This window comes from Schistocerca gregaria, chromosome 3, assembly GCF_023897955.1.
Source record: "Schistocerca gregaria isolate iqSchGreg1 chromosome 3, iqSchGreg1.2, whole genome shotgun sequence".
In the NCBI taxonomy this organism is placed as follows: domain Eukaryota; kingdom Metazoa; phylum Arthropoda; class Insecta; order Orthoptera; family Acrididae; genus Schistocerca; species Schistocerca gregaria.
This window is the reverse complement of record NC_064922.1, coordinates 19456458-19472966: the sequence shown is the minus strand read 5'-3', so window position 1 is coordinate 19472966 and position 16509 is coordinate 19456458. Positions and strand designations below refer to the sequence as shown.

Here is a 16509-nt window from a genome sequence, read left to right as displayed (position 1 = left end):
GTACTGTTTCTAAATTAAGTGTAGGCGTGGGAGGAGGGTGCTTCCCGCGCACTAATAACAGCACGCTTGCCAATTGTGGATGCTAATCATTCGCTTGTATCTTCCTAGACACATCTACAGGCTGAGAATTATTCCACTTGCATGGCAAGGTGCGCATGTAGGTGTGTTAAAAATTCTGGAGGCACTGGGTATTGATCCCAGTACCTCTCGCATACTAAGCGAGCGCTCTACCATCTGAGCTAAGCCCGCCCCCCGAAGAGTAATGGTACTACATACAACCATATTAACGACGCAGAACCTTGCACTCCCATTATTCAGCAGACAAACACTACTCTCTATGTATCTGTTAATGTGTCTTTCAGGTTTCGTGCATTCTGTATCGAATCGTAGTTGGCCACAATGAAAGTGGCACGTATAACGTCGAAAATAGAGTTCGGACACCACTCTGAGTAAGACGAACGTGTTGTCCACCCTCTAGACTTCAATGAGGTTAAGCCGTGATACCTAAGACAGATCTGCACTCGATGACACCTCGATAACAGCCGGTCCCCACACTTACATCTTGCTCTCCTTACGTCAGTATACATCATATCAGTCTGTGACGATGGCTTTGCAACATCTTGCGTGCCTTTAGGTTCGCCGCGACCAACACTTACAATGCACTGACCACAAAAAATGGAGGCGCCGCGGCTTGAACTCTGCACCTCTCTCTTGTGAAGCGAACGCTCTACCGACTGAGCTACGCCCCAGGCACGACCAAACTGCGCTATTCCCCAATCTTTGCGACTCTGATGCGCACAGACACGATGGTTGGTTGGTTTGTAGCGGTGAAGGGAGCAGAGTACAAAGGCGCGGACACGTTCATATACACAAAAGTTACAAGTAGTTTCGATGCTCTGGTATTACAAATGCAAATTCCGTCTGTTTTTAACGTCTTAAATTGAAAGAGCCGTCAGAAATTGCTCCGTTTTCACTCCTTGTCGACAATCATACAGCACCTGAGGTAACAAACACATCTCGAGCCCCATTGTGCACTCCATTATTCATGCCAACTCAGTGCCTCGCTCTTTACTACTGTGTACTAATCTTGTCGTCCAGCTGCAAAACACTGGGCCACAACAAGTTTCCGCGTCTCCATTGCGCTGCGCATACTACAAAACGCTCCCCAAACTTGGCACTCACCCACGCAGCCGACTTTTCCGACTTTCCACGACGCTCACGCAACGCTCACGCTAGTGACAGCATTATTTATAGTTCGACGTCGCGCCAAAGCGAATCAGCACATTTCGCCTACGGCTTAGGCCGCCCTCCTAGTGTGGCTGCTCGGTGTCTGCAGGCAGCGACGGTCTGCTAGCTTCCTGTGTTCGCACCTATGTCACCTGTGCTTGCTTGTCAGAGACAGACTATCGCAAAACATACAACTCACTCCATGAATTGATTGCTACGGCATCTGTTATCAGCAGTCACAACTAGCAACACCAGTAGCAGCCGACTGCACGCAAAGAATAGGAATGTGCAGTGGGATTTACGTGAACTCGGCGCAAGGCAGATGTTTCCGACATAGGCTTGAGAATCTTACGGGAACACTTGTATTGTTTCTAAATAAAGTGTAGGCGTGGGAAGAGGGTGCTTCCCGCGCACTAATAACAGCACGCTTGCCAATTCTGGATGCTAATCATTCGCTTGTATCTTCCTAGACACACCTGCAGGCTGAGAATTATTCCACTTGCATGGCAAGGTGCGCATGTAGGTGTGTTAAAAATTCTGGTGGCACTGGGTATTTATCCCAGTACCTCTCGCATACTAAGCGAGCGCTCTACCAGCTGAGCTACGCCCGCCCCCGAAGACTAATGGTGCTACATACAGCCATATAGACGACACAGACCCTTGCACTCCCATTATTCAGCAGACAAACACTACTCTCTATGTATCCGTTAGGGTGTCTTTCAGGTTTCGTGCATTCTGTATCGAATCGTAGTTGGCCACAATGAAAGTGGCACGTATAACGTCGAAAATAGAGTTCGGACACCGCTACGAATAAGACGAACGTGTTGTCCACCCTCTAGACTTCAATGAGGTTAAGCCGTGATACCTAAGACAGATCTGCACTCGATGACACCTCGATAACAGCCGGTCCCCACACTTACATCTTGCTCTCCTTACGTCAGTATACATCATATCAGTCTGTGACGCTGGCTTTGCAACATCTTGCGTGCCTTTAGGTTCGCCGCGACCAACACTTACAATGCACTGACCACAAAAAATGGAGGCGCCGCGGCTTGAACTCTGCACCTTTCTCATGCGAAGCGAACGCTCTACCAACTTTGCTACGCCACATGCACGACCAAACTGCGCTATTCCCCATTCTTTGCGACTCTGATGCGCACGGACACGATGGTTGGTTGGTTTGTAGCGGTGAAGGAAGCAGAGTACAAAGGCGCGGACACGTTCATATACACAAAAGTTCCAAGTAGTTTCGATGCTCTGGTATTACAAATGCAAATTCCGTCTGTTTTTAACGTCTTAAATTGAAAGAGCCGTCACAAATTGCTCCGTTTTCACTCCTTGACGACAATCATACAGAACCTGAGGTAACAAACACATCTTGAGCACCATTGTGCACTCCATTATTCATGGCAACTCAGTGCCTCGCTCTTTACTACTGTGTAATAATCTTGTCCTCCAACTGCAAAACACTGGGCCACAACAAGTTTCCGCGTCTCCATTGCACTGCGCATACAACAAAACGCACCCCAAACTTGGCACTCACCCACGCAGCCGACTTTTCCGACTTTCCACGACGCTCACGCAACGCTCACGCTAGTGACAGCATTATTTATAGTTCGACGTCGCCCCAAAGCGAATGAGCTCATTTCGCCTACGGCTTAGGCCGCCCTCCTAGTGTGGCTGCTCGGTGTCTGCAGGCAGCGAGGGTCTGCTAGCTTCCTGTGTTCGCACCTATGTCACCTGTGCTTGCTTGTCAGAGACAGACTATCGCAAAACATACAACTCACTCCATGAATTGATTGCTACGGCATGTGTTATCAGCAGTCACAACTAGCAACACCAGTAGCAGCCGACTGCACGCAAAGAATAGGAATGTGCAGTGGGATTTACGTGAACTCGGCGCAACGCAGATCTTTCCGACATAGGCTTGAGAATCTTACAGGAACACTTGTACTGTTTCTAAATAAAGTGTAGGCGTGGGAGGAGTGTGCTTCCCGCGCACTAATAACAGCACGCTTGCCAATTGTGGATGCTAATCATTCGCTTGTATCTTCCTAGACACATCTGCAGGCTGAGAATTATTCCACTTGCATGGCAAGGTGCGCATGTAGGTGTGTTAAAAATTCTGGAGGCACTGGGTATTGATCCCAGTACCTCTCGCATACTAAGCGAGCGCTCTACCATCTCAGCTACGCCCGCCCCCCAGAAGACTAATGGTGCTGCATACAGCCATAGAGACGTCACAGACCCTTGCACTCCCATTATTCAGCAGACAAACACTACTCTCTATGTATCCGTTAGTGTGTCTTTCAGGTTTCGTGCATTCTGTATCGAATCGTAGTTGGCCACAATGAAAGTGGCACGTATAACGTTGAAAATAGAGTTCGGACACCGCTCTGAGTAAGACGAACGTGTTGTCCACCCTCTAGACTTCAATGAAGTTAAGCCGTGATACCTAAGACAGATCTGCACTCGATGACACCTCGATAACAGCCGGTCCCCACACTTACATCTTGCTCTCCTTACGTCAGTATACGTCATATCAGTCTGTGACGCTGGATTTGCAACATCTTGCGTGCCTTTAGGTTCGCCGCGACCAACACTTACAATGCACTGACCACAAAAAATGGAGGCGCCGCGGCTTGAACCCTGCACCTTGCTCATGAGAAGTGAACGCTCTACCAACTGAGCTACGCCCCAGGCACGACCAAACTGCGCTATTACCCATTCATTGCGACCTTGATGCGCACGGACACGATGGTTGGTTGGTTTGTAGCGGTGAAGGGAGCAGAGTACAAAGGCGCAGACACGTTCATATACACAAAAGTTCCAAGTAGTTTCGATGCTCTGGTATTACAAATGCAAATTCCGTCTGTTTTTAACGTCTTAAATTGAAAGAGCCGTCACAAATTGCTCCGTTTTCACTCCTTGTCGACTGTCATACAGCACCTGAGGTAACAAACACATCTCGAGCCCCATTGTGCACTCCATTATTCATGCCAACTCAGTGCCTCGCTCTTTACTACTGTGTACTAATCTTGTCGTCCAACTGCAAAACAGTGGGCCACAACAAGTTTCCGCGTCTCCATTGCACTGCGCATACTACAAAACGCTCCCCAAACTTGGCACTCACCCACGCAGCCGACTTTTCCGACTTTCCACGACGCTCACGCTAGTGACAGCATTATTTATAGTTCGACGTCGCGCCAAAGCGAATGAGCACACTTCGCCTACGGCTTAGGCCGCCCTCCTAGTGTGGCTGCTCGGTGTCTGCAGGCAGCGAGGGTCTGCTAGCTTCCTGTGTTCGCACCTATGTCACCTGTGCTTGCTTGTCAGAGACAGACTATCGCAAATCATACAACTCATTCCATGAATTGATTGCTACGGCATCTGTTATCAGCAGTCACAACTAGCAACACCAGTAGCAGCCGACTGCACGCAAAGAATAGGAATGTGCAGTGGGATCTACGTGATCTCGGCGCAAGGCAGATCTTTCCGACATAGGCTTGAGAATCTTACGGGAACACTTGTACTGTTTCTAAATTAAGTGTAGGCGTGGGAGGAGGGTGCTTCCCGCGCACTAATAACAGCACGCTTGCCAATTGTGGATGCTAATCATTCGCTTGTATCTTCCTAGACACATCTACAGGCTGAGAATTATTCCACTTGCATGGCAAGGTGCGCATGTAGGTGTGTTAAAAATTCTGGAGGCACTGGGTATAGATCCCAGTACTTCTCGCATACTAAGCGAGCGCTCTACCATCTGAGCTAAGCCCGCCCCCCGAAGACTAATGGTACTACATACAGCCATATAGACGACACAGACCCTTGCACTCCCATTATTCAGCAGACAAACATTACTCTCTATGTATCCGTTAGGGTGTCTTTCAGGTTTCGTGCATTCTGTATCGAATCGTAGTTGGCCACAATGAAAGTGGCACGTATAACGTCGAAAATAGAGTTCGGACACCACTCTGAGTAAGACGAACGTGTTGTCCACCCTCTAGACTTCAATGAGGTTAAGCCGTGATACCTAAGACAGATCTGCACTCGATGACACCTCGATAACAGCCGGTCCCCACACTTACATCTTGCTCTCCTTACGTCAGTATACATCATATCAGTCTGTGACGATGGCTTTGCAACATCTTGCGTGCCTTTAGGTTCGCCGCGACCAACACTTACAATGCACTGACCACAAAAAATGGAGGCGCCGCGGCTTGAACTCTGCACCTCTCTCTTGTGAAGCGAACGCTCTACCAACTGAGCTACGCCCCAGGCACGACCAAACTGCGCTATTCCCCAATCTTTGCGACTCTGATGCGCACAGACACGAAGGTTGGTTGGTTTGTAGCGGTGAAGGGAGCAGAGTACAAAGGCGCGGACACGTTCATATACACAAAAGTTACAAGTACTTTCGATGCTCTGGTATTACAAATGCAAATTCCGTCTGTTTTTAACGTCTTAAATTGAAAGAGCCGTCACAAATTGCTCCGTTTTCACTCCTTGTCGACAATCATACAGCACCTGAGGTAACAAACACATCTCGAGCCCCATTGTGCACTCCATTATTCATGCCAACTCAGTGCCTCGCTCTTTACTACTGTGTACTAATCTTGTCGTCCAGCTGCAAAACACTGAGCCACAACAAGTTTCCGCGTCTCCATTGCGCTGCGCATACTACAAAACGCTCCCCAAACTTGGCACTCACCCACGCAGCCGACTTTTCCGACTTTCCACGACGCTCACATAACGCTCACGCTAGTGACAGCATTATTTATAGTTCGACGTCGCGCCAAAGCGAATCAGCACATTTCGCCTACGGCTTAGGCCGCCCTCCTAGTGTGGCTGCTCGGTGTCTGCAGGCAGCGACGGTCTGCTAGCTTCCTGTGTTCGCACCTATGTCACCTGTGCTTGCTTGTCAGAGACAGACTATCGCAAAACATACAACTCACTCCATGAATTGATTGCTACGGCATCTGTTATCAGCAGTCACAACTAGCAACACCAGTAGCAGCCGACTGCACGCAAAGAATAGGAATGTGCAGTGGGATTTACGTGAACTCGGCGCAAGGCAGATCTTTCCGACATAGGCTTGAGAATCTTACGGGAACACTTGTACTGTTTCTAAATAAAGTGTAGTCGTGGGAGGAGTGTGCTTCCCGCGCACTAATAACAGCACGCTTGCCAATTGTGGATGCTAATCATTCGCTTGTATCTTCCTAGACACATCTGCAGGCTGAGAATTATTCCACTTGCATGGCAAGGTGCGCATGTAGGTGTGTTAAAAATTCTGGAGGCACTGGGTATTGATCCCAGTACCTCTCGCATACTAAGCGAGCGCTCTACCATCTGAGCTAAGCCCGCCCCCCCGAAGACTAATGATGCTACATACAGCCATATAGACGACACAGACCCTTGCACTCCCATTATTCAGCAGACAAACATTACTCTCTATGTATCCGTTAGGGTGTCTTTCAGGTTTCGTGCATTCTGTATCGAATCGTAGTTGGCCACAATGAAAGTGGCACGTATAACGTCGAAAATAGAGTTCGGACACCACTCTGAGTAAGACGAACGTGTTGTCCACCCTCTAGACTTCAATGAGGTTAAGCCGTGATACCTAAGACAGATCTGCACTCGATGACACCTCGATAACAGCCGGTCCCCACACTTACATCTTGCTCTCCTTACGTCAGTATACATCATATCAGTCTGTGACGATGGCTTTGCAACATCTTGCGTGCCTTTACGTTCGCCGCGACCAACACTTACAATGCACTGACCACAAAAAATGGAGGCACCGCGGCTTGAACCCTGCACCTTTCTAATGCGAAGCGAACGCTCTACCAACTGAGCTACGCCCCAGGCACGTCCAAACTGCGCTATTCCCCTTTCATTGTGACTCTGATGCGCACGGACACGATGGTTGGTTGGTTTGTAGCGGTGAAGGGAGCAGAGTACAAAGGCGCGGACACGTTCATATACACAAAAGTTACAAGTAGTTCCGATGCTCTGGTATTACAAATGCAAATTCCGTCTGTTTTTAACGTCTTAAATTGAAAGAGCCGTCACAAATTGCTCCGTTTTCACTCCTTGTCGACAGTCATACATCACCTGAGGTAACAAAAACACATCTCGAGCCCCATTGTGCACTCCATTATTCATGCCAACTCAGTGCCTCGCTCTTTACTACTGTGTACTAATCTTGTCGTCCAACTGCAAAACACTGGGCCACAACAAGTTTCCGCGTCTCCATTGCACTGCGCATACTACAAAACGCTCCCCAAACTTGGCACTCACCCACGCAGCCGACTTTTCCGACTTTCCACGACGCTCACGCAACGCTCACGCTAGTGACAGCATTATTTATAGTTCGACGTCGCGCCAAAGCGAATGAGCACATTTCGACTACGGCTTAGGCCGCCCTCCTAGTGTGGCTGCTCGGTGTCTGCAGGCAGCGAGAGTCTGCTAGCTTCCTGTGTTCGCACCTATGTCACCTGTGCTTGCTTGTCAGAGACAGACTATCGCAAAACATACAACTCACTCCATGAATTGATTGCTACGGCATCTGTTATCAGCAGTCACAACTAGCAACACCAGTAGCAGCCGACTGCACGCAAAGAATGGGAATGTGCAGTGGGATTTACGTGAACTCGGCGCAAGGCAGATCTTTCCGACATAGGCTTGAGAATCTTACGGGAACACTTGTACTGTTTCTAAATAAAGTGTAGGCGTGGGAGGAGTGTGCTTCCCACGCACTAATAACAGCACGCTTGCCAATTGTGGATGCTAATCATTCGCTTGTATCTTCCTAGACACATCTGCAGGCTGAGAATTATTCCACTTGCATGGCAAGGTGCGCATGTAGGTGTGTTAAAAATTCTGGAGGCACTGGGTATTGATCCCAGTACTTCTCGCATACTAAGCGAGCGCTCTACCATCTGAGCTAAGCCCGCCCTCCCGAAGACTAATGATGCTACATACAGCCATATAGACGACACAGACCCTTGCACTCCCATTATTCAGCAGACAAACACTACTCTCTATGTATCCGTTAGGGTGTCTTTCAGGTTTCGTGCATTCTGTATCGAATCGTAGTTGGCCACAATGAAAGTGGCACGTACAACGTCGAAAATAGAGTTCGGACACCGCTCTGAGTAAGACGAACGTGTTGTCCACCATCTAGACTTCAATGAGGTTAAGCCGTGATACCTAAGACCGATCTGCACTCGATGACACCTCGATAACAGCCGGTCCCCTCACTTACATCTTGCTCTCCTTACGTCAGTATACATCATATCAGTGTGTGACGCTGGCTTTGCAACATCTTGCGTGCCCTTAGGTTCGCCGCGACCAACACTTACAATGCACTGACCACAAATAATGGAGGCGCCGCGGCTTGAACGCTGCACCTTTCACATGCGAAGCGAACGCTCTACCAACTGAGCTACGCCCCAGGCACCACCAAACTGCGCTATTCCCCATTCTTTGCGACCCTGATGCGCACGGACACGATGGTTGGTTGGTTTGTAGCGGTGAAGGGAGCAGAGTACAAAGGCGCGGACACGTTCATATACAGAAAAGTTCCAAGTAGTTTCGATGCTCTGGTATTACAAATGCAAATTCCGTCTGTTTTTAACGTCTTAAATTGAAAGAGCCGTCACAAATTGCTCCGTTCTCACTCCTTGTCGTCAATCATACAGCACCTGAGGTAACAAACACATCTCGAGCCCCATTGTGCACTCCATTATTCATGCCAACTCAGTGCCTCGCTCTATACTACTGTGTACTAATCTTGTCGTCCAGCTGCAAAACAGTGGGCCACAACAAGTTTCCGCGTCGCCATTGCACTGCGCATACTACAAAACGCTCCCCAAACTTGCCACTCACCCACGCAGCCGACTTTTCCGACTTTCCACGACGCTCACGCTAGTGACAGCATTATTTATAGTTCGACGTCGCGCCAAAGCGAATGAGCACATTTCGCCTACGGCTTAGGCCGCCCTCCTAGTGTGGCTGCTCGGTGTCTGCAGGCAGCGAGGGTCTGCTAGCTTCCTGTGTTCGCACCTATGTCACCTGTGCTTGCTTGTCAGAGACAGACTATCGCAAAACATACAACTCACTCCATGAATTGATTGCTACGGCATCTGTTATCAGCAGTCACAACTAGCAACACCAGTAGCAGCCGACTGCACGCAAAGAATGGAAATGTGCAGTGGGATTTACGTGAACTCGGCGCAACGCAAATCTTTCCGACATAGGCTTGAGAATCTTACGGGAACACTTGTACTGTTTCTAAATAAAGTGTAGGGGTGGGAGGAGGGTGCTTCCCGCGCACTAATAACAGCACGCTTGCCAATTGTGGATGCTAATCATTCGCTTGTATCTTCCTAGACACATCTGCAGGCTGAGAATTATTCCACTTGCATGGCAAGGTGCGCATTTAGGTGTGTTAAAAATCCTGGAGGCACTGGGTATTGATCCCAGTACCTCTCGCATACTAATCGAGCGCTCTACCATCTGAGCTACGCCCGCCCCCCCGAAGACTAATGGTGCTACAAACAGCCACATAGACGACACAGACCCTTGCACTCCCATTACTCAGCAGACAAACACTGCTCTCTATGTATCCGTTAGGGTGTCTTTCAGGTTTCGTGCATTCTGTATCGAATCGTAGTTGGCCACAATGAAAGTGGCACGTATAACGTCAAAAATAGAGTTCGGACACCGCTCTGAGTAAGACGAACGTGTTGTCCACCCTCTAGACTTCAATGAGGTTAAGCCGTGATACCTAAGACCGATCTGCACTCGATGACACCTCGATAACAGCCGGTCCCCTCACTTACATCTTGCTCTCCTTACGTCAGTATACATCATATCAGTCTGTGACGCTGGCTTTGCAACATCTTGCGTGCCTTTAGGTTCGCCGCGACCAACACTTACAATGCACTGACCACAAAAAATGGAGGCGCCGCGGCTTGAACGCTGCACCTTTCACATGCGAAGCGAACGCTCTACCAACTGAGCTACGCCCCAGGCACGACCAAACTGCGCTATTCCCTATTCTTTGCGACTCTGATGCGCACGGACACGATGGTTGGTTGGTTTGTAGCGGTGAAGGGAGCAGAGTACAAAGGCGCGGACACGTTCATATACACAAAAGTTACAAGTAGTTTCGATGCTCTGGTATTACAAATGCAAATTCCGTCTGTTTTTAACGCCTTAAATTGAAAGAGCCGTCACAAATTGCTCCGTTTTCACTCCTTGTCGACAATCATACAGCACCTGAGGTAACAAACACATCCCGAGTCCCATTGAGCACTACATTATTCATGCCAACTCAGTGCCTCGCTCTTTACTACTGTGTACTACTCTTGTCGTCCAGCTGCAAAACACTGGGCCACAACAAGTTTCCGCGTCTCCATTGCACTGCGCATACTACAAAACGCTCGCCAAATTTGGCACTCACCCACGCAGCCGACTTTTCCGACTTTCCACGACGCTCACGCTAGTGACAGCATTATTTATAGTTCGACGTCGCGCCAAAGCGAATGAACACATTTCGCCTACGGCTTAGGCCGCCCTCCTAGTGTGGCTGCTCGGTGTCTGCAGGCAGCGAGGGTCTGCTAGCTTCCTGTGTTCGCACCTATGTCACCTGTGCTTGCTTGTCAGAGACAGACTAACGCAAAACATACAACTCACTCCATGAATTGATTGCTACGGCATCTGTTATCAGCAGTCACAACTAGCAACACCAGTAGCAGCCGACTGCACGCAAAGGATAGGAATGTGCAGTGGGATTTACGTGAACTCGGCGCAACGCAGATCTTTCCGACATAGGCTTGAGAATCTTACGGGAACACTTGTACTGTTTCTAAATAAAGTGTAGGCGTGGGAGGAGGGTGCTTCCCGCGCACTAATAACAGCACGCTTGCCACTTGTGGATGCTAATCATTCGCTTGTATCTTCCTAGACACATCTGCAGGCTGTGAATTATTCCACTTGCATGGCAAGGTGCGCATGTAGGTGTGTTAAAAATTCTGGAGGCACTGGGTATTGATCCCAGTACCTCTCGCATACTAACCGAGCGCTCTACCATCTGGGCTACGCCCGCCACCCCGAAGACTAATGGTGCTACAAACAGCCATATAGAAGACACAGACCCTTGCACTCCCATTATTCAGCAGACAAACACTACTCTCTATGTATCCGTTAGGGTGTCTTTCAGGTTTCGTGCATTCTGTATCGAATCGTAGTTGGCCACAATGAAAGTGGCACGTACAACGTCGAAAATAGAGTTCGGACACCGCTCTCAGTAAGACGAACGTGTTGTCCACCCTCTAGACTTCAATGAGGTTAAGCCGTGATACCTAAGACCGATCTGCACTCGGTGACACCTCGATAACAGCCGGTCCCCTCACTTACATCTTGCTCTCCTTACGTCAGTATACATCATATCAGTCTGTGACGCTGGCATTGCAACATCTTGCGTGCCTTTAGGTTCGCCGCGACAAACACTTACAATGCACTGACCACAAAAAATGGAGGCACCGCGGCTTGAACGCTGCTCCTTTCACATGCGAAGCGAACGCTCTACCAACTGAGCTACGCCCCAGGCACGACCAAACTGCGCTATTCCCCATTCTTTGCGACTCTGATGCGCACGGACACGATGGTTGGTTGGTTTGTAGCGGTGAAGGGAGCAGAGTACAAAGGCGCGGACACGTTCATATACACAAAAGTTCCAAGTAGTTTCGATGCTCTGGTATTACAAATGCAAATTCCGTCTGTTTTTAACGTCTTAAATTGAAAGAGCCGTCACAAATTGCTCCGTTTTCACTCCTTGTCGACAATCATACAGCACCTGAGGTAACAAACACATCTCGAGCACCATTGTGCACTCCATTATTCATGCCAACTCAGTGCCTCGCTCTTTACTACTGTGTACTAATCTTGTCCCCCAACTGCAAAACACTGGGCCACAACAAGTTTCCGCGTCTCCATTGCACTGCGCATACTACAAAACGCTCCCCAAACTTGCCACTCACCCACGCAGCCGACTTTTCCGACTTTCCACGACGCTCACGCTAGTGACAGCATTATTTATAGTTCGACGTCGCGCCATAGCGAATGAGCACATTTCGCCTACGGCTTAGGCCGCCCTCCTAGTGTGGCTGCTCGGTGTCTGCAGGCAGCGAGGGTCTGCTAGCTTCCTGTGTTCGCACCTATGTCACCTGTGCTTGCTTGTCAGAGACAGACTATCGCAAAACATACAACTCATTCCATGAATTGATTGCTACGGCATCTGTTATCAGCAGTCACAACTAGCAACACCAGTAGCAGCCGACTGCACGCAAAGAATAGGAATGTGCAGTGGGATTTACGTGAACTCGGCGCAACGCAGATCTTTCCGACATAGGCTTGAGAATCTTACGGGAACACTTGTACTGTTTCTAAATAAAGTGTAGGCGTGGGAGGAGGGTGCTTCCCGCGCACTAATAACAGCACGCTTGCCAATTGTGGATGCTAATCATTCGCTTGTATCTTCCTAAACACATCTGCTGGCTGTGAATTATTCCACTTGCATGGCAAGGTGCGCATGTAGGTGTGTTAAAAATTCTGGAGGCACTGGGTATTGATCCCAGTACCTCTCGCATACTAAACGAGCGCTCTACCATCTGAGCTACGCCCGCCATCCCAAAGACTAATGGTGCTACAAACAGCCATATAGACGACACAGACCCTTGCACTCCCATTATTCAGCAGACAAACACTACTCTCTATGTATCCGTTAGGGTGTCTTTCAGGTTTCGTGCATTCTGTATCGAATCGTAGTTGGCCACAATGAAAGTGGCACGTACAACGTCGAAAATATAGTTCGGACACCGCTCTGAGTAAGACGAACGTGTTGTCCACCCTATAGACTTCAATGAGGTTAAGCCGTGATACCTAAGACCGATCTGCACTCGATGACACCTCGATAACAGCCGGTCCCCTCACTTACATCTTGCTCTCCTTACGTCAGTATACATCATATCAGTCTGTGACGCTGGCTTTGCAACATATTGCGTGCCTTTAGGTTCGCCGCGACCAACACTTACAATGCACTGACCACAAAAAATTGAGGCACCGCGGCTTGAACGCTGCACCTTTCACATGCGAAGCGAACGCTCTACCAACTGAGCTACGCCCCAGGCACGACCAAACTGCGCTATTCCCCATTCTTTGCGACTCTGATGCGCACGGACACAATGGTTGGTTGGTTTGTAGCGGTGAAGGGAGCAGAGTACAAAGGCGCGGACACGTTCATATACACAAAAGTTCCAAGTAGTTTCGATGCTCTGGTATTAGAAATGCAAATTCCATCTGTTTTTAACGTCTTAAATTGAAAGAGCCGTCACAAATTGCTCCGTTTTCACTCCTTGTCGACAATCATACAGCACCTGAGGTAACAAACACATCCCGAGTCCCATTGAGCACTACATTATTCATGCCAACTCAGTGCCTCGCTCTTTACTACTGTGTACTACTCTTGTCGTCCAGCTGCAAAACACTGGGCCACAACAAGTTTCCGCGTCTCCATTGCACTGCGCATACTACAAAACGCTCGCCAAATTTGGCACTCACCCACGCAGCCGACTTTTCCGACATTCCACGACGCTCACGCTAGTGACAGCATTATTTATAGTTCGACGTCGCGCCAAAGCGAATGAACACATTTCGCCTACGGCTTAGGCCGCCCTCCTAGTGTGGCTGCTCGGTGTCTGCAGGCAGCGAGGGTCTGCTAGCTTCCTGTGTTCGCACCTATGTCACCTGTGCTTGCTTGTCAGAGACAGACTAACGCAAAACATACAACTCACTCCATGAATTGATTGCTACGGCATCTGTTATCAGCAGTCACAACTAGCAACACCAGTAGCAGCCAACTGCACGCAAAGGATAGGAATGTGCAGTGGGATTTACGTGAACTCGGCGCAACGCAGATCTTTCCGACATAGGCTTGAGAATCTTACGGGAACACTTGTACTGTTTCTAAATAAAGTGTAGGCGTGGGAGGAGGGTGCTTCCCGCGCACTAATAACAGCACGCTTGCCACTTGTGGATGCTAATCATTCGCTTGTATCTTCCTAGACACATCTGCAGGCTGTGAATTATTCCACTTGCATGGCAAGGTGCGCATGTAGGTGTGTTAAAAATTCTGGAGGCACTGGGTATTGATCCCAGTACCTCTCGCATACTAACCGAGCGCTCTACCATCTGGGCTACGCCCGCCACCCCGAAGACTAATGGTGCTACTAACAGCCATATAGAAGACACAGACCCTTGCACTCCCATTATTCAGCAGACAAACACTACTCTCTATGTATCCGTTAGGGTGTCTTTCAGGTTTCGTGCATTCTGTATCGAATCGTAGTTGGCCACAATGAAAGTGGCACGTACAACGTCGAAAATAGAGTTCGGACACCGCTCTCAGTAAGACGAACGTGTTGTCCACCCTCTAGACTTCAATGAGGTTAAGCCGTGATACCTAAGACCGATCTGCACTCGGTGACACCTCGATAACAGCCGGGCCCCTCACTTACATCTTGCTCTCCTTACGTCAGTATACATCATATCAGTCTGTGACGCTGGCATTGCAACATCTTGCGTGCCTTTAGGTTCGCCGCGACAAACACTTACAATGCACTGACCACAAAAAATGGAGGCACCGCGGCTTGAACGCTGCTCCTTTCACATGCGAAGCGAACGCTCTACCAACTGAGCTACGCCCCAGGCACGACCAAACTGCGCTATTCCCCATTCTTTGCGACTCTGATGCGCACGGACACGATGGTTGGTTGGTTTGTAGCGGTGAAGGGAGCAGAGTACAAAGGCGCGGACACGTTCATATACACAAAAGTTCCAAGTAGTTTCGATGCTCTGGTATTACAAATGCAAATTCCGTCTGTTTTTAACGTCTTAAATTGAAAGAGCCGTCACAAATTGCTCCGTTTTCACTCCTTGTCGACAATCATACAGCACCTGAGGTAACAAACACATCTCGAGCACCATTGTGCACTCCATTATTCATGCCAACTCAGTGCCTCGCTCTTTACTACTGTGTACTAATCTTGTCCCCCAACTGCAAAACACTGGGCCACAACAAGTTTCCGCGTCTCCATTGCACTGCGCACACAACAAAACGCTCCCCAAACTTGGCACTCACCCACGCAGCCGACTTTTCCGACTTTCCACGACGCTCACGCTAGTGACAGCATTATTTATAGTTCGACGTCGCGCCATAGCGAATGAACACATTTCGCCTACGGCTTAGGCCGCCCTCCTAGTGTGGCTGCTCGGTGTCTGCAGGCAGCGAGGGTCTGCTAGCTTCCTGTGTTCGCACCTATGTCACCTGTGCTTGCTTGTCAGAGACAGACTATCGCAAAACATACAACTCATTCCATGAATTGATTGCTACGGCATCTGTTATCAGCAGTCACAACTAGCAACACCAGTAGCAGCCGACTGCACGCAAAGAATAGGAATGTGCAGTGGGATTTACGTGAACTCGGCGCAACGCAGATCTTTCCGACATAGGCTTGAGAATCTTACGGGAACACTTGTACTGTTTCTAAATAAAGTGTAGGCGTGGGAGGAGGGTGCTTCCCGCGCACTAATAACAGCACGCTTGCCAATTGTGGATGCTAATCATTCGCTTGTATCTTCCTAAACACATCTGCTGGCTGTGAATTATTCCACTTGCATGGCAAGGTGCGCATGTAGGTGTGTTAAAAATTCTGGAGGCACTGGGTATTGATCCCAGTACCTCTCGCATACTAAACGAGCGCTCTACCATCTGAGCTACGCCCGCCATCCCAAAGACTAATGGTGCTACAAACAGCCATATAGACGACACAGACCCTTGCACTCCCATTATTCAGCAGACAAACACTACTCTCTATGTATCCGTTAGGGTGTCTTTCAGGTTTCGTGCATTCTGTATCGAATCGTAGTTGGCCACAATGAAAGTGGCACGTACAACGTCGAAAATATAGTTCGGACACCGCTCTGAGTAAGACGAACGTGTTGTCCACCCTATAGACTTCAATGAGGTTAAGCCGTGATACCTAAGACCGATCTGCACTCGATGACACCTCGATAACAGCCGGTCCCCTCACTTACATCTTGCTCTCCTTACGTCAGTATACATCATATCAGTCTGTGACGCTGGCTTTGCAACATATTGCGTGCCTTTAGGTTCGCCGCGACCAACACTTACAATGCACTGACCACAAAAAA

The 16509-nt window shown here is 49.0% G+C and overlaps 1 non-coding gene across 1 annotated transcript; it reads right to left on the bottom strand.

The window, feature by feature from the left end:
- Positions 1-13351: 13351 nt before the first annotated feature.
- On the bottom strand, positions 13352-13424 carry Trnaa-cgc (transfer RNA alanine (anticodon CGC)). The gene has a single exon. It is a non-coding gene; the product is annotated as a tRNA-Ala (tRNA).
- Positions 13425-16509: the final 3085 nt, after the last annotated feature.